General features: G+C 33.3%; 1 long non-coding RNA gene across 1 annotated transcript in view; it reads right to left on the bottom strand.

Moving 5' to 3' along the window:
• The window catches only part of LOC136794446 (uncharacterized), an 821,984-nt gene that overhangs the window by 485,380 nt on the left and 311,387 nt on the right, over window positions 1-25,217 (bottom strand). The window contains exon 3 of the long non-coding RNA XR_010841210.1: window positions 2,381-2,493. This is a non-coding gene — a long non-coding RNA (uncharacterized lncRNA). The remainder of the gene's footprint in view (window positions 1-2,380; window positions 2,494-25,217) is intronic.

Here is a 25,217-nt window from a genome sequence, read left to right as displayed (position 1 = left end):
AGATCTCTGTGTTTCTTTTTTAGCCTCCTCTCCCATCTACACTGCCTTTTAAATTGTCTGAAACTAATTGTTTAAATCAGTTGAAACTTAAAAATGGACTGAAGAAGTTGTGATTTGCTTGTTTTTAACTTTAGCTTAGGAGTTATTTTTCTATATATCTCTTGTTTCCTTTCCGTCCACCATGCTGTAGATTCAAATATTATTCTGGAATGTTCTCTAAGCTCTCATATGTACCCAGATCAGCAACAAAGTTTTGTTTTGTCCCTCAAGATATATGTTGCTAACTGACCAAGGCCCATTTAATAGAGCTCATCTCCTACATTATTTTTGGTAGTTTCCAAAGATGTTTGATGTAAATAGGAGTTAACTACCTCACACATTTACTACCATGTTAAAATAAAAGCAAATCTCAGAACAAGCATTGTCCCACATATAAAAGACAACAAACACTTATTACAGAGGAAACAGAAATCATGTCATAAAATCTTTTTTAGGAGTTTGACAAAAATCCCAGTTCTCTGTCCTTTTAAGTACTTGAATCATGTCACATGAAAAGTGAGAGAATAATAATAAAATAAATAAATAAAATAAATAATAAAATATAAATATAAATAAATATAAATAAATATAAAATATAAAATAAATAAATAAAATAAATAATAAAAGCAGAGAATAATATTCTAGAGGCAAGGTTATTCTTAAGATTATCATCAGGAAAATAGAAATACTTCAGAACAAATTTCTGGATATAAATCTGTTCAGTGATCAAGTTTCTGGCTTGCCCAGATTCTTAATACTATTAATGAGTAATAAAAAGTTTAGCTTTTCCAAACCTACTGAATTTAAAATTGAGAACGTATTTCTAATATTCATCACGTTATTTGACAAACCAATGTTTTCACTAATAAAAACACATTTTTATTTCAAATTTGCTAATGAACAAATATTCAACTATTGATCTAGTTATGGATTACCTTTGGATTAGGGTCTTTTTGATATAATAACGGCTAATCACCCCTGTCATATGTTTTTCTGATTAAAGCAACTGATTGTGCCTAGAGTTGAAGCTTAAACTAACTAGTACATACTTACTAACATACTGTATATATCACTCCGCTGAAATGTTGAAATCTTTAAAAACAGATTACAGATGATAAAAAAAAATGCCCAATTTACTTTTGGAGAAACTGGCTCAATTCCCAAGATCAGCTTTTCAGCACGCAAAGTACCATATGTCATCGCTCTTGGTAGCACTTTTTCTTTATACATTATGTATCTAGATATACACTAACTGTATCAAGGACAAAAGTTTGGAGCTTTGACTTCTCAATTTCATCATATTTAAGAAGAAGATCCAGGAAGAACTCTCTTCATGCCCTCATCCTTCAAACCAAATATCTACATGTTTTTTCTTGGAAATTTTCTTTCCTTTATTTCTTTCTGTGTTTTTCTTCCACTGCCCAATATTTTTGTTTGTTTTAATTGTTTTCAGTTTGATATGATTTCAGCATTACAGAAAATGTGTAAGGATAATATCCAACCCAAGACCATATGTTCAGCTCCTCAGACTTATCTTTTATGACCCTAAATTTTTTAAAAGCACATGGAAAATACCCTTTATTTGAGTTTGCCTGGTGCCTCCTAATGATTACAGATCATACAGTTTGGCAGGAATACTACAGGATATATTTTGTATCCTGTAACTTTAAGGTACATGATGTCCGTTTGTCCCTTGATCTGTCAACTACAAGCTGGAGACCCAGGAAAGCCAGTGGTGTAGTTCCACTCCGAGTCTTAAAGCCTGAGAACCAGGAGCAGTTAAGATGCTACTTCTAGTCCAGGTCCAAAGGCCTGAGAACCAGAGTCCAATGGTGTAAGCTCCAATCCAAGGGGAGGAGAAGACTGATGTTCCAGCTCAAGCAATCAAGTAGAGAGAGTGAATTTTCCCTTACTCTGCTTTTTGTTTTATTCATTCCCTCAACAGATTGTATAATATACCCACTCATATTGGCGCAGGCAATTTGTTATACTTGATTTACTGATTCAAATGTTAATCTCGTCTGGAAACATCCCCAAAGACACATAGAGAAATAACGTTTAGCCAAATATCTGGACATCTCATGGTCTAGCCAAGCTGACCCATGAAATTAATTATCACAATAATTTTCATCACTTGCAAGCCCAGAGAACTGGGATGTTTATAGATTATTTTTCTGTGCTCACCTACCCCCTCCAACACCTAACAATGCACTAAGAGATGTAATTAATATTTCCCTTATGACTCTCAAATCTGTCTCCTCTTTCTAATTATCTCTGTGACTATCCTAGGTAAAAGCTTTGTAATTTTATAATATTTTACTATAGAGATTTTGTAACTAACCTCTCAATCTCCAGCACTGTCCTTTTTCAATCCACTCTTCCTGTAGCTGTCAGTGTCAGTATTCCATGTGGTTCCCGACAGTAACAACGTTGCCTCTTTTAAACACCACGGTGCTAGAACAGTGATTAAGATATAATAAATATTCTATAAACATTGGTTGAATAAAATAATAAAATGCAAACTTGAAAATGTAATGTCCAAACCAAAATCACTCCATCATTTCTCACAGATTTACAGACATTCTTCAAACACCTTGGCCTAGCAATCAATATGCAGGTTTACCTGGAGCAAATTTATCATCCAACACCCTTTAATACCCCTTATTTGCTCCAGTAATATAAAATTATTATTTTTCACATAACCCATAACCCATCAATCTTTCATACATGCTGTTAGTTTGACCCTTTCACTCTTTTTCGAACTAGCTATAAACAAACATTTTTCAAAAAATGCAGCTTGATTCTTACTTAATCACCATGTACCCCATGATGTCATATAGATATATATCTTTTCTGTCACCAGTAACATACTTCATCAAAGCACTTAGTTCACTGAACTATAATTACTGTCCTATTTTTCTCTCTCCTTTTGGGTAAGGGCCATTTATTATTTATGTTTTCATCACCAGTTTATAACTGAGTACCTGTTATAGGTAGACAATCAATATATATTTGCTGAAAAAGTGAATTCTGAGCCCTACATGTCAAATAACCTTTCACCCCATATCTACTTTTAGTATTTCTGCTCTACTCATCCTTAAAACTGTTTTCACTTCAGGAGAAACAGTCTATTTTCCTTCTTGGAATTCAATAATCTCTCTTTGCTCTCATCACTCTTAATGTTTGTCATTATTAAAACATTTAAATCAATCTGATTTGTAGTATAAATGATTATTTGTTTTTCTATCTCCCCAAGTGAACTACAAACCCTGTGACAACAAAATCTATGTCTTCGTTCTATTAGATATACTATAATAATTATATTACCGATAATGGTACCTTAAGGAAAAAGTTTTATATTGGGTAATTGTCAGAGCTTTATTACAGAAACAAACCATTGGAGCTAATCGTGGAAGTGAACCCTTCAGGGGCAGGAATTTTATGGAGAATAAAAGGAAAATCATATTATATTGTGTAACAAAGTATAGATAGAATCAGCTGCTTTGTAAAAATTACTGTGTTAGACATAACTTGATTGAAGATAATCTGTGGTTGGAGCATAAAGACATTTCATGTTCATTTTACATGTACTTTGCTTTTTGAGAATTATTAGTTAAGTACAAATTGTGGAAGACTTATTATTGTTCATAAAGTTTCTTCTCACATTTTGATAGTGATTCACACTTTTAAAATTGTGTTTACATACTTTATTTCACATTAATACTTAATATTAGTTTGTAAAGTAGGAGAGGGAACTGAGATTCAGCAAATTCGAGTTACGTTCCTGAGCTCTGTCATATTGTTAATTATCACAGAAGTGTGCAATTTTATTACCATGGTAATACAGGCAGAGAGAAAAAAGAAGCAATGATTTGGGATGTGATCTAAGATTTTTTTTTTTTTTTTTTTTTTTTTTTTTTTTTGTGGGGCAACTGCCAGGAAAGCTTGTCCTGGTGTAAAAACTAACTATAGGTGCTGTGACTCTGAAGCATGTTCAAAAATACTCAATAGAAGTAAAGTAATGCAAATTTCTAACATCAAAGAAGCTTCCATTTATCACCCATAAAAATAGCAAATATATTTTTTAAACTGTTCAATAGAAAGATGACATAGGGTCAGTTATTTAACCAATATTTAAATTATGAGATGTCAAGTGGACAAAGTACAACATGCAAAGGAATCTGAGATTTCCATCATTCTATTTGGTTTTGTAATTTAGAAATTAATCGAAAGTCATCAGATGCCCCATGCTTTGTGTGTGGCCAAGGTTGGGAACTAATAACTTCTAACCAAAAAGCAAGTCTCCTGGCCCTGGATCTGAATTAGGACATGGTCGGTTGACTTATGACCGTGTTCTCAGAGCAGGAGTAAGGGTAGAAAGTTTAGGTAACAATGTTATATTATTGCCTCATGTGGGAGTGTTCCTCATGCATAATTTGGAGGAAAGGGTAGTGTTAGTAAACCTCACACTGAAAAGTAAAATGAAGTGACTGGTGAATCTTGAACTTTAATCTTTTGTCATCCTAGGTCCAATGCATATTCTATTCTGTCCACTCACCACAACCACAGCAGATATTTTCAGACATTCACTAAATATTAATTGTTGAGTGAATTATACCCTGCAAAATATGTTTCTGTAATGACTTCCCTACAACTTTAAGAATATATCAATTTTCTCATTCTCCCCATTTTGAAATATTGACATCCCCTACAAAATAAATAATGCTATATTTTAGGTCACCAGCTATAATTAATAAGGCATTCTATATATACATATTATCTCTTGAATTATTCATTCAACTACATCATGAATTATATATAATTCTTCATTCTCATTGTCACCACTTTAGTTCAGGCCCTCATCCTTGCATGCCTGATCAACAGTGATATTATAAATAATTTTCCTATTTCTAAACTAACAGATACCCTGAATGTCTTGTTTTGTTCATATTTTCTGTAGCACTATGTTGATCATACAGAACAACTTTAATGACTCCATACTGAATATGTATAAAGTACCAAAAGCACTTTATAGAGATTTTATCCTCACTATTTTTCTTGTCTTAGTAGGATAGTAATATTTGGGTAATTTTTTGGCTTCTAAAATATTTCAAGTTGGATTTAAAACTTCAAAAAAGAAAAAACAAAACTTCAAAAAAAAATTAAAAAGGAAAGAAAGAAAGGAAAAAGAGGGAAAGAATATCAATTTGGGAACTCATTGTATCCACACTATTTTACCTTCATGTTCAAGTTCTTAGTCTGATACCTGTTGGGGTACAAATACTGAACCAAAGAAAGAGCAGTGATCCTTCTAACTAGTCATTCATTTCATTCACAGCATGTAAATGTGTTGCAAAAACATACATACAGAATTCAGTTAGAATTTAACTCTCACTCTTCCTCTGCCCCATCAGTCCAACTCTTATTTAATAATAAAATAGGGCTTCCCTGGTGGCGCAGTGGTTGAGAATCCGCCTGCCGATGCAGGAGACACGGGTTCGTGCCCTGGTCCGGGAAGATCCCACATGCCGCGGAGCGACTAAGCCCGTGAGCCATGGCCGCTGGGCCTGCGCGTCCGGAGCCTGTGCCCCGCAACGGGAGAGGCCACAACAGTGAGAGGCCCGCATACCGCAAAAAAAAAAAAAAAAAAAAAAAAAAAAAAAAATAATAATAATAATAAAATAGATTGTAGATTAATTTATACAAATTTTTTTTTTTTTTTTTTTTTTTTTTTTTTTTGTGGTATGCGGGCCTCTCACTGTTGTGGCCTCTCCCGTTGCGGGGCACAGGCTCCGGACGCGCAGGCTCAGCGGCCATGGCTCACGGGCCCAGCTGCTCCGCGGCATGTGGGATCTTCCCGGACCGGGGCACGAACCCGTATCCCCTGCATCGGCAGGCGGATTCTCAACCACTGCGCCACCAGGGAAGCCCTATACAAATTTTAATATAAAAATAATTTTTGACAAGGCATACTGAAGATGGAACGGTTTATCTTAGGAGGTGTTCAAAATGATGGTTATCAATGTTCAGAAATGCTCTTTGTAGAGTTTTGAAGAGATCTGAAATATTGCTTTTGAAATCCTAACTGAAAATTAGGTTCAAATTTTGAGTCAATGAAAAATCCCTTTAGAACAACATAAAGCCTGAATCATTATATGCATATGGTATTTTCTGAGACTGAACTATGAATATGCATAAATTGATTTAGAATATATAAAAATCTTGGGATGGGACTCTAATCATAGCAAAGATCTTAGTCATATCAACCAATTTTAATTTTGTACTGTTAATTTTTAAGCATTCCTGCAAAATTACTAGACATGAATCACATTTCTAAGAATACATTTTCAGTTTTTTTGTCATTTTCTTCCAGTAACTGAAATGAAGTCTGGACTATTTAGATAACTTAGAGAATATAATGAAACCGTAATCTAATGAGCAGTAAAGTTCAGTAAATGTTCTGATGCATCTCTTTACTACCAGGAAATAATAAATAGTAAGCTAATTTCCATTAGAGTTAATGCTTAGTATGAATAAAATATTAATGTAATAATAAACTGTAATATAATAATACGTAAGAAGGAAAGAGAGTTGAATTTATTTGTTTCTTTCTGCATAAGGAATGCTTCTCAGTTGCCCTAAAGTTTAAAATATTTTTTAATTACAGAGGTCATTTTTAAAGATGATCTAAAAATGTTTCAAATTAAACTAAAAATACGAGTAAAATATGACAAAATTAAAACAGTAAAAAAATGAAATAGTCCAGTTGACATATCATGTGGATTCCTAAAAATATATTAATATTATAATTTTTAGATGAATATGAGGTATCTTTATTTATTTATTTTAACATCTTTATTGGAGTATAAATGCTTTACAATGCTGTGTTACTTTCTGCTTTACAACGAAGTGAATCAGTTATACATATACATATGTTCCCATATCTCTTCCCTCTTGCATCTCCCTCCCTCCCCCCCTCCCTATTCCACCCCTCTAGGTGGTCACAAAGCATGGAGCTGATCTCCCTGTGCTATGAGGCTGCTTCCCCCTAGCTATCTATTTTACTTTGGGTAGTGTATATATGTCCATGCCACTCTCTCACTTGGTAACAGCTTACCCTTCCCCCTCTCCATATCCTCAAGTCCATTCTCTAGTAGGTCTGTGTCTTTATTCCCATCTTATCCCTAGGTTCTTCATGACCTTTTTTTCCCCCCTTAGATTCCATATATTGTGTTAGCAAACAGTATTTGTTTTTCTTTTTCTGACATACTTCATTCTGTATGACAGACTCTAGGTCCCTCCACCTCACTACAAATAACTCAATTTCGTTTCTTTTTATGGCTGAGTAATATTCCATTGTATATATGTGCCACATCTTCTTTATCCATTCATCCGATGATGGACACTTAGGTTGCTTCCATGTCCTGGCTATTGTAAATAGAGCTGCAATGAACATTTTGGTACATGACTCTTTTTGAATTATGGTTTTCTCAGGGTATATGCCCATTAGTGGGATTGCTGGGTCATATGGTAGTTCTATTTGTAGTTTTTTAAGGAACTGTTCTCCATAGTGGCTGTCAGCAGTGCAAGAGTGTTCCCTTTTCTCCACACCCTCTGCAGCATTTATTGTTTCTAGATTTTTTGATGATGGCCATTCTGACAGGTGTGAGATGATATCTCATTGTAGTTTTGATTTGCATTTCTCTAATGATTAGTGATGCTGAGCATTCTTTCAGGTGTTTGTTGGCAATCTGTATATCTTCTTTGGAGAAATGATTTCAAAGTATATTTAATTAAACTGAAATGACATATTTTTCTAAAAAATAAAACTAGTTTTTATCTGGTCATTCTTATGTCATTCATACCTTTACCTCTTCATATTTTGTAAAAATATCCAGCTTGTTATATGAAGGAAATTGATTTCATAATCACCTTCACAATGACAGCAAACCTCCAAACATCAATCTGTCACTACATTTCTGTTTAGTGTCTTTTGAGTGTCCTGAGAGGAAATGAAAGCTGAAGGACCTAAAGAATTACTACAGAACCCCTGAACATAAAGAATTTACATTTTATCTTCCAGCATCATCATGAAGTCCATATCTTATCCCCAAAACTCAGCATTTATAAAATTGTATGATTACTGCTGCCCATATCATAAAATGTAAACTCCTCAAAAAGCACTTTATGCCTGACCTCAGCTAACTTTTCCGGTCTGATCTTCCAGCCTAACCTCCATTTAGAGAACAATTAATAAATAAACAAGACACCTGAAAGAATTGGCAAAAACACATGACAATACAACATATATTTTCTTAATGAATTGTGAGGGACATGGTCCAACTGCTAATCCATTGTCAATTGGCTAGAATAATCAGAGCTTCTTGGAGAAAATATTAAACACTCTTTTGAAAGCAAACTGGGTATAAATTGGTTTACAGGAGCGAGAACACCATTTCTGTGAAGACACATTAATAATGAAGGGGTGATTATGAAGTGAACACTGTAAAATATTAATATCAGTCTGAATACTTAAGTTGTATTAATATTTAAAAGTAACCAGAATTAGAGTTTAGTGAATAGGGAGAAAACATTATGAAAGACTATAAGATTAATTTAGAGGAGTCTTGATCGGTTTCAGAAGTAGGATTATGAACAAGAAATCATATATGGTCCATTTCTCAAGTTGAATTGCAAAATGTGTGATTCTGCTCCTTCTTTATTCATTTGAAATTATGTATTGAACTTCTGAATGTCTTTGTTAAATGCCGGACATATTTACAGCATTACCCAATTTTGGAAAAATAAAATTCATGGGTCACAAACATAAATGTCTTACAGGAAAGAAATATCAATTATTTCTTCAACAATTACTTATTGAGCAATTTCCATGCACTGGGCACTATTCTCAGATTGTCAGATACAAAACAACAAGGAGTCAAGAGAACTATGACAAACTAGAGAATTTCTGCCTGGTTTAAATTCTTTCTGTTTATTTATTTATTTTAATCAAGAAAGTGAAACAAGACAGATCTGGTAACTTCCCCTTTGACCTATCCTGACTCCTACCTAAATATATACCTGTGCTGAGTCTTTGTAGTTGAAACCAACCTGAGTTTTTCAGAGATTCTGAGGAAATCTCAGATAATATAGAAGAAATCATCATTTGGGGGGGTTTGTTTCTTCCACAGAACTCTCAGGATTAGAGGGCATCAATATTGGATACTGGAACTACAGCATGGAGAAAAGTTTGAGGTAGAGTCAAACAGCTAACCCCTTTTCTATTTTATCTTCAAAATATTGCCATCTGCCAGTTGCCAAGTGAAAAGCAAAGCTAATTTACACCTCTTTGAAATTTCTTTAACATCAAGTCCTCTTTCCAGGCAGCTGCTGGGATCCTGCCTTAGTTACGGGCACAATGAGTCTTTGAAAAGTGATCAGAAGAATTCAGTTACTTTTAATTTCTGTAGAAATGAGAGGCCAGTAAGATGAGAGGAGAAGAATATGAAGGAAATAAAAATGTTATGATGTATTTTTCCCTTTTGTATGTGTTTGTTTGTAAAAGTGATTTAAAATAATCAAATGTGTCATCAGTTGGTTAAAAATAACCAACTTTAAGAAAATATCAATTGACAGTTATATTAGAAATCTATAGAAGTTATTTCATTCAAAATGAAGCAAAAACCACGATTATATTTTATTTTATAATGGTGAGATGATGCTAGCTAGATCCCTGTGCAAGATCTGGGCATATATGAACCTATTGTATCAAAAAAAGAATATCTAAAAATTCTACTCAAAATGTTACTGTTTGCATAAACATCATTGTTTAATAAGCTCATGTGCAATTTTATATCTTGGAAATATACATATATCAACTGAGCCAATTTTTTACCTAAATATTATCATAGATTTGATAAAGAACTAAATTTCAATACCATCAAAATGAAAAAAAATATATAGTATATTAAATTGGATTAGACCAATATAATTTGCTGGTTAATAAACACTATTAACAGTTTACAAGATCAAAGAACTGAGTCACAATATATTTTAATAAATATTCCTCCTACTTTTCTCATTTAAAGAAATGGAATGACATACTGCTAGTTAGTGGCAGATATAGGAGTAAAACCATTGTTCTCATATTTTATTACCCCCAAACCCATTAACTCCTCCACTTATAAGGTTCAGTACATTTGATTTTGTTACTCCAGGCAGGTTACGTGACTTGGTCAAGGTATGATGGTTGTCTTATTGTAATGGTAGCAGTGGACTGGGTCTGACTCACCTGCTATGGACCTCAAGCTAATGCTCTTTCCACTACATATGCTGTTAGTATTCATGTTTACACTTTCTTCATGCAATAGGTATGGTTCCTATGTAATTAACATTTCTCTTCATGCTGGTCATAAATTGATTCAACAAACCAGTGGAAAACTAAATAGAGGAATTAGAAAATCAGTTAGTGGTAGCTGCATATATGAATTACCATTCATGATTGTGCTGACTGATATTTAACTTACAGCAGGAAATTACTTTTTAAGAATATTTAATTTTCTGTAAACACCAAAATCACAAAATTCAATTCTTGCTAATGTTCAATGAACCAGACATATGTACATATCCATACATAAATTAAATTTAGACGTACCATATGCACATGTATTCAAAGCAAAAATTATATGCAATTTTAAAAAGTAAAAACATGGCAAGACTCATGGCATCAATTTTTATCTACTGGACATATTCTTAATAATGTGTTGTTATTGAGCAGAGAAGAGTGAGATATACATAATTTCAATACAGTTTTAAAGTAACTGCCTCTGCCTGAAGATTTGCAGAGTCCAATGCTTACACAAAACCAGCAGAGATGTAAAGTCAGAACAAAGAAAATTTACTCAAATCTTTTTCTCAAATCTTATGGGAGGTAAACTAAACCAGATTTATAAAATTAAATTGTACCCATCAGAAGAATAATCCCCTTTCTCTTCCGGTTTAGTTTTACAAGAAAATCAAAATGACCAGTAGAAAGTTCGTGCTTCCAAATGATCAAATCCATGATCACTTTTCTTTTTGAAGGACTCCTTTCTCAGGAATTCTAAATTCACCCAGCATAAGGGAACAGAGATAAGAAGCAAACATTCTTCAAATGGGTTATTAGGTATAATAGTGAAGGGGTGATTCCTCTTTCTTACTCTTTGTTCCCATGTCTATGAATTCGGGCTACAGGAAGGACTATGCCATATATTGGCTCTGGTTTCAAGAATATGCCAAATCTTGTAGAAAAATGTAGAAAAATCTTGCAGATATGTCCTCCAAGCAGGTGCCACAACTCTTACTATAGCTTGCTGTCCTATCATTTACTCAAGCCAGCTGCTTCTGGATGATGCGACTCAGGGCAAAAATAGTAACTTATTTGTGTAGGAACCAATTGTCACAATTCCTTTTCTACAAAATAGGGCCTGTTTGAATGCCTAGCAGTTGAATCTGAAACGAAGATTCTTGTAAAATTTACTTACAAAGCAAATTACTCAAGAAAAAGATAAAAGGCAGGTGCCCTAGAGGAAAATCAAGCTAAGCAAAGATGTCTCAGCTGAATTATAACTTCAGTTTGATCAAATGGGGAAGGTTTAGAGTGAAAATAGAACCGCAGAGTTTGTTCCATCTTGAGGCAAGAGTGGTCCATTGTACTTTGTATTAATGTATCACTGAGTGCTGAGTTTGATTCTCCAAATAATGAGAGAGCTGTGAGTTAGCAGCCAACTGCAATAACTGCTGGGTTGTGTGTACTGTCCCAGTAAAGGGTATTAGGTGTGGAATCAGCAGCATTTACCACAGAGTTGATGTTGTGTGGGATTCCATTGTGCTGGTAAAGAATACTGAAGTCCAATCATGTCAGCACTGGCATTGAAGGCAATCTAAACCTGAAATATTTTCTTTCCCTGTGAGGACAAAGTTGCTGACCCTCTGTGATGGGAGAAATCCAATGAAATTAGCCAGTCACCACACTGTTGGCTGGATATTCAGGAATTTGTACTATGTCAGGGGATCAGCATTGACCTCTGCTGTTGGAAAGCTGTGCTCATAGCAATGGTCATAGTCAAATCATGGTGAAGGGAAGACCATGTTGTTTTGTCAGTTGCCATGGAGACTTTGTTCAACAACCAATTATTGAAAGCCTCCTTCAATGTCAAAATCTTCTGGTTGGCATTTATGTGGTATACAAATATTTTCACCTTCTCCTAAGGGGACCATCCATATACTTCTCTAGATTTCCTAGGACCGATTTTCCAATATTATTGAATCTAAATCTTTCCAAATTGTGCCAGCTGCTACCCACTGTCTATGAGGCGATGTAGAGCCATAATTTAGGCCATCTGTTTTTTCATAAGAAATGGACAGCCAAACTTACGTCTTATGTTCTGAACTTTAGAAAATGAGTTTGTAAGGCAGCAGCTATCTAGCTTTGGCTGGTGTCTGCGTATTACACAGGTCCATCCATAAACAGAACTGCAACTCTTTCTCTTCAAGGAATCTGTCAGAGGGAACTTATAAATTTAGGGCTTATGAAGGGGTCAAACAAGAGCAGGTGCCATGGGATTCTGAGTCACGTGCATGAAAAATTTAATTCTGTCTTTTAACCATGCTCAGGACTAGTCTGTATGAATCTCTTCTATTTTGTAACCCTACTAGACATCCCAATTTTATTGAGAATCAAACCTGTCATTTTTAATACTCTACCACCCTGGTCATGGCACATGATGGAGAATCAATGCATGTATATACTCAATAAATTAGTTTAAGATTTTAAATGGAATACATCAAAGTTGTATAAGAATTAGCCTAAAATCTTATATATTTTTCTTTTATTCTCTAGTGTTGCTTTAAATAAGGTAAGATTACCTTCTATAATAAAAAAAAAACACCAATATCAGTAGTTTTATAGAGTTTTTTTCTAATTTACATGAATTTTTCAAATGCCTAGAAAGAGTATACATCCTTTCCCTCAACTTCCATTATCTGGAAATTAGTTCCATAGCCACTCCTAACTACCAGAGATGCTTGAAAGTTGTGATAAAATATTTAGTACTAGTCAATATCAAATCACACAGAAAATAATGTTATTTCCATGTATAAACTACATTTGAATTATTGAAAAAGAAAAGGAAATTAATAAAAATTAGGGAAAAAAGCAATACGAAGTAATTGAACATTTGGTCAAGATTGCTAACTTTTCACCAAAGTTGCTCTTTTCTTATTACTGGTCACTCATTGCTGCTAGATTATTGTTGTTATATAAGTGGGCCAAAATTGGCCCCTGTGTATTGGCCTAAAATGGCTCCCATGCTATTTACTTTTACAAAACAGGCTAGGACTGTTATCCCAAAGCCTACCAGAATCAGAATTTTGGCTTAATCAAGGAAGAGACAGAATCATGAGAAGCAGTAACACACAAACTTAATTGGGCAACACTTGGACAGGGTTACTTAGAAGGGGAAGTCCCTCCCAGAAAGACACCTTCCATAAAGGCACACAGGGCCACCACCCAGAAGGGGAGTAGAGCAAGGGACCTTTTGGGGAAGAAGGGAAACCAGCGAGGGTGCAGACTTGTCTCAGCTGCAAGGTGGGGGTGTCTCTGGGTCAGAGAGCTCCATAAGGCAGCAGAAGTTTGAAGTCTTATAGCTACAGGGTTTGTCTTGTCTATGGTTGTTAGCAAATGTTGGGTGCAGTTTGCAGGGTTTGAAAAGTAGTTCTGATCTAAATGGCTAAAAGTATGTCTATTTGGACTACATTTAAATCAATTAGATGTGTATGGATTTAAGCTTGGTGCTGGTAGGCTTGGGATTAACTTGGCTAAATACCTAGGGGTGGGAATTTTGGACCATAGGTGAATGTCTAACCTTTTACAGGACAGCACGATTTCCAAAGTGGACATACGATTTTACATTTCCACCAGCAGTGTATCAGAGTTCCAGTTCCTTCACATCCTCACCCACACTGGGTATTGTTGCACGTTTTCATTTTAGCCATTCTAAAAGGTTTGCTTTGCAAATATTTTCTCTTACATTGTGACTTTTCATTCCTTTAATAATTTCTTTTGGAGAATGAATGTTTTAAATGTTTCTTAAATTCGATTTGTCATTTTAAAAAATTTCTGTTGATTTTGTTTTTACTGTCATATCTGAATAATCTTTATTTAACATCTCCCATTTTTTTTCTACAAGTTTTAGGCTTTACATTTAGGTCTATGATTAATTTTAGCTTCTTTGTATACATCTTGTGAGGCATTATTCTAAGTATTTTAAAATTGCTCGTAGTGGTAAATGATTATAGTTTCATGATTACAATAAAGGGTACAATGGTCTTTTGTCTTCACTTGAACATTTCCATCATGTCTTAAGCAGTTCTGTATATCTATAATAAACACAACTATGCATCCAACTATTCCTTTTTCTCGGGGGGATACAATATTCAGCAGGGGGTAATATCAAATACATAATTAAAAATTACGATTACAGCTGGAAAAAAAGTACATTGAGTCATGAAAGGGAAAAGCAGCAGGATCTGAAGTGATTCAAAGTGGCAGCTGTTGGGTGTGTGAATCAGAAAATCTTTATCTTTGAAAAGAGATCTGAGAGTTAAGGAGAATTTCTTTGCACGCGCGCGCGCGCGCGCGTGTGTGTGTGTGTGTGTGTGTGTGTGTGTGTTGTAGGGCACTGTGTATCAGGGAGGATGGCATTCATCCCACCATACTGGAAGACCCTAGAGTGGAAGAAAACAGGGAAAGTTCAATGTATTCAGAGAAAATTGCAGAGAGCGTGGAGCTATGATAGGTGAGCATTGTAACATGGGATTTTTATTATTCAGAGCCTTTTCTGTGACACCATCAAAGGTTTTCAAGTAAAGGATGGACATAATTATACCATTAAATTTTCATTTTAAAATGATTGCTCTAGAAGCAATGTGGAACAGGGTGTGGAGGGAGCAGAAGAGCATGTGGGGAAACAGATTAGTACTTTTCTGAAAGCGGGGAATTAAAATTGCTTGTATACTTATGAGGGGGATTAGGCAGAGCTCGGCAAGAGATCGGAAGAGTTAAGGAAAAAGCAAGTGCCAAAGATAAATCCTGGTTTTCTGGTTTACAAACTTTCATGTATTTAAACAGGTAATCGTGTAACTGGCTTAAAAGTGTGGTTTTTAAAACATTGATTTTATAGTCTTTGTAATACCTTTAAATTAAAGAAAAAAGAAAAATTCTGGTAACAGTGCTAATTTTTACTAAAGCACACTTGTCACCTAAACTATCTAGAAATGCATAATCTTTAGCATCCATTTTCACAGGATAGATAGATACTTAAGCAGAATTAGTTAGTTTTACTTGTTTGTCCTATTTAGGTCCAACTCAAACAAAATAAGGAGGTTGCTAACCTGAGTTATTTCTCCAAAAGAAAGAATAAACTATTTAAGTTGAACTAGTATAGAAAGTCATGCTCATTTGAAGCATATGAATTTAATAGCTGAAATATTGGAATAAGTATAATGCTATTCTTTGAATTTATTCTCATTAGAGAACACAAGTTACTCAGTATGTCAGTAGCACACACTGCCCACCTGTTTGGGGGGACAATTGCCAAGTAGTATGATCTATGAAAGGCAACTGAGATGACATCTCAAGGAACTTGGGTTTCATGTTGCATTAAAAAAAAAAAAAAAACCACAAAGCTGGCAGTCACTTGATAGAAATTTCTAGAATGTTCACAAGGAAGAAATTTTCCACAAATAATTGATCCTTATACTGTTTTTTTTTTAAAAAAAAAAAACAACTGGATTCTGTTAGAGGTAGGTCTCTGAAGTTAGATTTTTATGGCTATTTAACCTGTTAAAGACATTTTACACATTTTTTATTTACAATGCATCTACACAAGGTGATCCAATGAAATGTCAGATGTAGTTGATGACTCTGATTTTATTTCAAGGACATCTTTTTGCTCGTTGTGAATACAATGCATCTTTGTGGGACACATTTGTAAATTTCAGAGAAGAAAACAAATAACACTATAGTTCTACTGAGTTAGCTATAACACTAAGATTGGCACAGTTTCAAAAACTGTATGGCAGGTATGACCATTTAGATTTTGTTATTAAACAAGGCAGTAAGCAGTAAAAAGGAATTATTCAAGATTCTGAACAAAAGAAGGTGGTCCTAGATCCCAATGTTTCCTATTTTTCATCTTCATGAATATGTGACTAAAATTCAGTAGATTTAGAAATCCATTTAGAGTGAGTCTATCAGGTAGAAAAATCCAAGACACTCAGCTTCACTGCTTTGAATTTTATTTTACTCTTAGAAAACAGACCCAGTTAAAGAATATTATATCCTGTCATAATTATGTGGTTTTTCACTCTGTTTCTTACTATATTGTTGGGTTCATTGGATTGTTTCAGTGTATGTGATCTTGTGATTTGTCATAAGAAATATATATTTGGGTTTTTTTCCCATTCTTGGTACATAGCTCTTAAACCCTTGGAATTTCCTGTGATGAGAGCTGAGAGCAATCAAGGTGTCTTTTGATAATGATGTAAATTTGAGGAGCACCTAAAAATGGGAGCTGTTGCTAGTGGAAATAATCATGTGATTAGAGGATTGGAACTTTCAGACCCACTGATTTCTGTGGTGGAGAGAGAGGCTAGAAGTTGAATCAATCATCAATGATTTAATTGATCATGCCTATGATTTGAAACCACCATAAAAACCCAAAAGGATGGGACTTGGAGAGCTTTCAGGTTGGTGGACCAGAATTCATCCACTGCTGCCATGCTGGACCCCAGATTCCACAGGGTCAGAAGCTTCTTTGTTCAGGACCTTGCCCTATGTATCTCTTTATCAGGCTGTGGATTCATATTCTTTATCATACTTTTTTTTAAAAAACTGGTAATCTAGTGAGTAAACTGGCTTAGGAAGTTCTATGAGCTGCTCAGGCAAATTAATAGAACCCAAGGAGGGGACTATGGGAACCTCTGATTTATAGCCAGTTTGTCAGAAGCACACCTGGACTTGTGATTGGCATCTGAAGTGGGGAGCAGTCTTGTGAGACTGAGCCCTTAACCTGTGGAATCTAATGCTATCTCCAGGTAGATAGTGTCAGATTGACTTGAATTGTAGGACACCAAGTTGGTGTCAGGAAAAAACCCACACACTGGAATTGGGTGCAGAATTAGAGCATAGGGTAAGTCCCCTACATATGAAAGAGTTCCGTTCTGAGAGCATGTTCGTAAGTCCAATTTGTTTGCAAGTCCAACAAAGTTAGCCTAAGTACTCAATTAACACAATTGGCTATATAGTACTGTACTGTAATAGGTTTATAATACTTTTCACACAAACTATACATAAACACAAAAAATTAAGAAAACATTTTTAATCTTACAGTACCTTGAAAAGTACAGTAGTACAGTACAACAGCTGGCATACAGGGGCACATGAACTAAACTACATGATTTGATATGTAAATGTGTTTGCATTTTTGAAAGTTTGCAACTTGAATGTTTGTATGTAGCGGACTTACTGTAATAGGCTTGACTACAGTTTCCCACACTCAGCAGCATTTATTACATATAGACACATAAATATTTATTTGGTATAATATATAACAAATGCATATTATGCAAAACATAAATAATAAATATTCAGTTATACATATCTGTGTCTATATCATATCTGTTTTAACTCCATAATTATTAACGTTTTTCTCCATATTTTGCTTCAATTATTCTTTGATTGCAGCACAAATGGCTCATCCAGTATAGAATCAGAAAATAAGGTCTGAAAATACTTGAAAAACTTCCAATTCATGAGTGTAAGTGTAAGGAAGAAGAGACATAGCTATGAAAGTATCACTGCAAGATGAACTGCCTCAATCCTAGATGAGAGAAGGAGAGAGAGAGAGAGCAGGGCAGGGAGGGAGAAAAAGAAAGAGACAGAAAGAAAATCATCCATGAGCTAAATTTAAGTTACCTCTAGAGTAAGTACCATTTGATCCAGCTTTGGCAAACTATGAGAGGCTGAATATGAGCTCAGTTCCCTTTCTTTGTTACTCGGCAAAGACCACCAGATGACAGTAGCTATCTTGGCTCCTGTAAAGCAATGTATACCTATGCTCTCAGACTCTTAGTTTCCCTCTGAACTTCATAATGCTCTTAGTAGAATAAGTCACTGCTGTCCTTGGAATGATGTAACAAGTATGGTGCAAAATCTCCCACATCTAACAAAGATGGGACTAGAGAACCAGTACCAAATGTCTTACAGTTTGAAAAGACTGCAAACCATCAGTCCTGTTTATATATTCGTATTTATAGTTCCATATATTTTAATTTAAGTTTTTTTATGTTCAGATTTATGTGTTTCTTCTCTATATGATAGTAAATATAAATTTTTCTATGTCTTGATTAGTTTTGGAACACTTTTCTTTGCTGGTGGCATAGCAGCGTACAAGACTTGGGCCCTTCTCTCCTGTCTCAATAGTCTTGCCTTTCCATCAAGTCACAGAGGCCATATTGCACTGAGGAAAAGAGTAGTTGTGGCCTAAAGAGTTCTACTTCTGCTTAGTCTCTAATTGTAATTTCCATTTAACTTTTCCCAATTTTGTTGCTATTATAAATTAGGAGGTGATACCGTCATTTTCATGCAAATATCTCATTATCTGCGGGGATAAATTTATAGATGTGAATTTATTAGGTAAAAAATATATATTTTTAAGACTGTTGATAAATATTTTCAAAATTATAAAAATTATTTTTTCACCCATTTATCTTTTCACAGCATATGCAATTATGATACCTGTTAGTATTTCTCACTTTTCCTATACTAATTTATTTTTTAGTTAAAAATTGGCAAGCATTGCAGTTATGGTTTCATTTGTTTAGTAAGATTTAACATATATGCATAAACTTATTTGACATTGTCTTCTGCACTTTCTTATTTTGCAAGGGTTTCATATTCATGGAATGTCTTTTTAAAAACACTTTGTGGATGTAGAATATTAACTGTTACTATGGCATGCATTTAAAGATTCTGCTTCAGTTTGCTATTTACTTTTAAATTTTATGGCATTATTTAAGAATACTTATGTAGTCAACCTCTAACTCCTGTTATGATATATAGAACTCTTTCTTATGTCAAGGTAATGTCCATCTTGATTTTTTAATTTGTTTCCTTTTCTCTCAAACTATTAGGTTCTCCTGGAATTTACTTTGCTTTTTTATTTGTGCTTAATAAGTTTTTCCATTATTATTTATTTCATAGGCTATCCTTGTTGCATTAATTCAAATTGTGAATGTTATCTTATAATAAATTTCTACATATGTGTTTGGATTTCTTATATTTTTATTCCATATTACCTGTTATTTTGCTTATGACACTAATATAAGCTAAATTCTAAGTTCAAGTAGTACAAATTCCCTTAATTACTCAAATAATTCACTTTTATATTAGTCTGTTACTAATTTTAAAATGTATGTGTGTATGTACATATATAATATTTTATGCTTATATATTACATATACAGAAATTTAGAATGACTGTGTCATTCAAAAACATATATTGTAATTTAAATTGCATTAAAACTTCAAAATAATTTGTAGATATTGGTATTTTTATCAAATTAAGTCTTATCCACGAGGAATTACTGTTGTTTCTTCAAGCATAGATATCTTTACTTTTCATTTCTTAGTAAAACTTTGAATTCCACCCCTCCTTACATATAGTTATTATTTTTTACCTTATTTGCTTTACAGTATATGCACATCAACTCAGTTGATGCAGAGAGGACCAGTCCTTGAGGAAAATATGTATTAAGCCTTAAATCCTTGCAAGTATAACAACCAAACCAACACAACAGAAGGACAAAATCATGGACTTTGCTTCTCTCCTTACAGAAACTTCTGAGATTATAATGCATGAGTTAGTAGTCCTTTTGTCAAAGACGGTATCTAGTCAATAAGGAAGTTAAACCTATACAGGACTTAAGGATCAACTGAAGTAACAACTTAAAAGGAGAAAATAAGTCTACAAAATCTGAGACTAGGCTTTTTATTTTTTTAAATCATCTTTGATGTCATTTATGTCTTCAAACGCTTTTTGTGCCTGCCCCTATGTTTCTTATTTGAGTAAATTATTTGAGCCAATTTATACATATGAAATCAAAGTAAGTAGTGCAAGGGTTAATTTAACTAAAATAAGTACCTAAATAAATGAGAAAAGTAAAAAAAAAAAAAAAATGTCAAATATACCAAGAACTGATTATTAAACAAGCATGTGCTACGATTTTACTATATGTATTATATAAATGTTTTTGCAAAATTTCAGAAGTGGTATGATTTTTTCAACTTTGATAAAATTAAACTGCTTTACATTTAGGATCTTGACAAGCATGATCAAAGGGTAAAGTACTTTTAGGAAATCTAAATCAAGTTCACCTGTTTAATACATCAGGAGAATAACCCTGCTATATCTCATTTTAGGAACTGTCCATGTAAACGTAACATCTAAAAACTATAAGAGCCCATACAGTAACTAGACATATATGATTTTAGTGAATGGTTTTGGTGTTAAATGTGACACACTTTGAAAAATAGATTTTATTTCTAGTACTGAATATTTATACCTCCTTCTTACAATTGCAAATTACTTTTGAGAATTGTGCCCACTAATCTTCACAGAAGCCAATGAATTAGACTTCCATTTAGAATTCAGGTTTTTAGAGGAGAAAAGTAACATGAAAATGTTTAATTGTGTGAAAAAAGTCTTAAATAGTGAAAGAAATCATTTTATAGTTCTATTTACTCTTCTTTCTTTATCTCACGTTTTTTCTTTAGATTTTTGTATCTCTACATTTGCTCACACTAAATTACACTTAACCTGCTTAGAGAGGGACATTTGTAAATCCTCATTTTTTTTCTTCTCCAAATACTACTGTTTATCCCACAAATCACTAAATGTTACATCTCATTGTTATATAGTGAAGAGAGCAAGATATTATGATGTAATTGTAGTCGAAAATAGCTTTCTAAGAAAAGACAGTTATAACCTATATTTTATTTTTTCTCAGACATATCTCTTGTTTATTTTTTATTTTTTATTAATTGATAATATCATCTTTCAGTTTGGTCATTCATAAAAGTAACTTACAATATCAGCTTTGTGGGTATCCATGTGTGCATGAGTGTGCGTATATTTTCTGCCCTAAGTGAAATAAGAAACCACTGTACTAAAACAGAGAGAAAACATGAAGACCTCTCAATTTGACAAACGATGTAAGTACTTTCCTTCAGTTTAGCTCCACGATTAATGTGATCATTTTCATCAGAGTCAGATAGACTCTGGTTAAAAGAATCATGTGTACCACTTAAATCTCCTATATAATTACAAACAAACAAACAAAAATAACTAAAAATTCATGTAAGGATAACTAGTATCTGATTCTTCCTTTAGTGTTTCAATTTCTATAAAATTATCAAGTACCAAATTCATTAAATTGTTTATGCTCCTTATGCTTTGTTCACCATTGAACGTTAGCTCTATTCAGACTCTTGAAAACCTTCTAATTATATATCAAGGAGGCAGTTGACCATGGAGATTCTCAAAAGCATTTGACATTTGTGGTGTTCTTGTGACATCAATTAATTTATAATATTGCTGTTGCAAACAACTTTTCCTCTCTGGAGCCACAGAGCACCCATCAGTTTTTATTGTGGTACGTTTATCCAATCTGCTCTTTCAACAGAGTGGAGTGTAATTCACACATTTGTAATTTTTAAATGTTTTATTGAAAAAGCAAGTAAGTGTCGCTCTGCTATTTTTATAAAATTTGTGGGTATCTATGCTAAGTTTTCTAAGTGTCTACATTTGATTACAAGACAAAACCAAAAAACTGAAAAATTTTGCAAGGTGGAGTAAGAAAAAGTGAAAATCAATGAGTGATATAAAAGATAAATTGGTAGGGATAATTTTTATAAACTCTTAACAATGCTTTGAGGAAAGTGGGTATGAGTGACTTGCTATGGTACTGAATGAATTTTTACTATAGGTGCCTTCTTTTCCTTACATTTTCTTCATAAACTGTTCAGATTATTTTATAAAAGATAAAAACACATTTCTATAAAGAAGTTTGCTGTTTCTTTTTTGATTTTGCTTTTATCACTATTGTTTTGCCAATTTGTTAAGAATGAAAATATTTAAATCCATAGGAAGATATGTACTGAGAGAGATTTTTATTTTCAGATAAATTAAATTAGCTAGCATAGCTTCTGATAAACTATATAACTAAATAAAGTAGACTATAATAAGGTTAAAAAGATCAAGAAGAACAACAAAAAAACCTGTTGACAAAATAGAATGAGATTTATTCTCCTTAAGTCTGTATACTTGAATAATCATCATACTTATTATGCTATTTGTGAAATCTATTTTTAGTGATGTCTAGGCAAAGAACACATCAATAAACAAAATAAAGAAAAAATTAGTCAGTTTCCACTGTGATTTTACTTTCAGTGGATAATTATTAAGATATTCTGCCAACTTTGTTGTCAAATGGAGAAGCTGTTTCTTCTTGACTCTGGCACTCCTGGGCAGCTTTGTCCTATAGCTGTACCCATCTGTGCAAACAACTAAGTCTTTCTGATTAACGTGTTGCTACATTTTTAAGATTGGGCAATGTGTATTTCGTTCTTGCTCTTGGAAGTTGTTGGAAAGCAGCACGTTCATAGAAGAAAATAATAGTTTACTTTCTCAGAACTTTTTTTTTCTCCCAAAAGAACAGATCCTTTCATCAGAAAGAGGAATTTTATCTAGTTATTACATGAAAAACAACCATTACTGTTGATGGGATCATGTGTGTGTTGACCATACTTTTGCAATGATTATTCACTACAGAGGTATACATTAAAAACATACAAGTGATTTCTTCCATCAGATACATTACTTAAGATGGATTGTGTTTAAACTTTACAGGAGTAGAGATTCCATATATCTACCATAATCTTTTCTGGTTTCAGTTCTATCCTGTATTATTTTTTTCCTAAATAATTTATTGGTTCAATTTTTTCCTAAAATCCATTTTACCATTAGTTTTACTTTGCCCTGGTCTACAGGTTGCAGAATACACAACACATATGCTCTATTCTAGCTTCAAGGAACCTATTCCACTAGAAGAATCAACATAATTATAAATTGGAATTGATTAAATATTTCCTTGTGTTTTTTTTACCTTTCAATTAATTATAAATCAACAAGAATTTATTAAGCCCAAAGGAATACCAGAAACTTGGCTAGTTGCCAAGAATTAAGGACATAAGATATTTTCCTCCCTGAAAGCAAAAATTCTTCCTTGCTAAGTTTTAAAACTATACATTTTTATTGTCTTCTACAAAGGTAAAAAATAATTTCCAGCATTTATATATACTTAAAAATAGTTTTTTATTTTAGCATTCTCTTCCTCAGGGATAAAAATGAATGTACATAAAATAATATAAAAGTAAAATAAACACAGTGACTTTTATTAGCACATTTCTGTTCCTTTAATTACTTATTGTTGTCTCTATCCTGATGAGTGCCATACATTTCTTTTCTGAATGTGAAGGTGAAATTTGGATGTAAGACTGTATTAATAACATAACCACATTTAAATTACATATTTACAAATATGTGTTTTTATTAGCATCTAAGATACTAATTTGTATCATATAATGCTTCACAAGAAAGACAATTGTGAACATAAATACCAGGAGGCTCTGTGATGGCAGTAACCAATCTGCCTTCTTAACTCTCCAGGCACCCATTGCGACTTTTGGCCTTCTTAATTTTCCTGAACCCCATTAAATCAATAGCCCTTCATAATCTCCGGACAGCCCTTAAAACAATAAGCCCCCTTAAATCACGTGATTGCGTTTGAGTCAATCCATACCTTTGTAAACCTCCTGATCTTCATTAAACCAACCAAACACCTTAGGTTTCCTGACCCCCATTAAATCAATCTGTCTTCTTAAGTCTCATGACACCCATTAAAAAGGATGATTGATTTGATTAGGGTCACCTTATTTAAGAAGGTAGATTGAATCAATGGGTGTGCTGTCCCCCTTTGGGGGGTGGCCAGACGACCCAAATTAAGGAAAACAATTCAAAACTAAATTTCTAAAACTTGTTCAATTTTGACATTACATTAATCAATTAAAAGTACTTTAGAAATTATATTTATATAATTTGTTGTATTCAGAAATTAAGAAATTCAAATTCCATTGCTTATAATATGCCATTACAAAAAAGGAATACGTTGCATTCATGTATGTGCGTGTATAAACGTGTGTATATATGATATATATAATCAAATTTTTTCACAAGCTTTTTCTTTAACTCAGGTTTATGAGGCATAATTTACATACAATAAACCTTATCCTTTTTCATGTATATTTCTTGTTTTTGATAAAGGCATCCAGCGTGTAAGCACTGCCACAGTCAAGATATAAAAGTTTCATTGTCCCATAAAATTTACTCATGCCTTTGGTAGTCAATTGCCCCAACCTACTCCACTATAGCTCATGAGAAATACTGATCTGTTTATGCTTTTGTGTTCTACAAGCTTCTCTTTCCTACTGTTTTTATTATAAAATTCTGAGTTATGTAACAGTATTCCAAAGTAAATGAAAGTACAGAAATGCTCTTTAAAAATATAAAATCAATATTTGCTTCAGAGGCTTGTTTTATTCTCATAATGTGTGAGTGTATGTGTGTGTTCTTTTGGCCAATTTGAGTAGTAAGTTGAGAAGTACCTAGAAATAACATTTTATCAATTTGCTCTGTAATTTACTATCAAAAGTTGGAAAATTCTTTTTTCTCTTTCAAAGATTAGAGATTTTCCTTTTCATGTCAACCACTTAAATATTGTTTGCTCATAAAATTATTTTATTTAATTAAATAATTTAAATTTCAGTACTTAGTAATTATTTACAAACCCAAGATATGGAAGCAACCTAATTGTCCATCAACAGATGAATGGATAAAGAAGATGTGGTATAATTATACAATGGAATACTACGCAGTCACACAAAAGAATAAAATTTTGCCATTTGGAACAACATAGATGTACTTGGAGGGTATTATGCTTAGTGAGGTGAGACAGAAAAAG

This window comes from Kogia breviceps, chromosome 6 (assembly GCF_026419965.1).
Source record: "Kogia breviceps isolate mKogBre1 chromosome 6, mKogBre1 haplotype 1, whole genome shotgun sequence".
Lineage (NCBI taxonomy): Eukaryota > Metazoa > Chordata > Mammalia > Artiodactyla > Physeteridae > Kogia > Kogia breviceps.
This window is presented reverse-complemented; position numbering and strand designations above follow the sequence as displayed.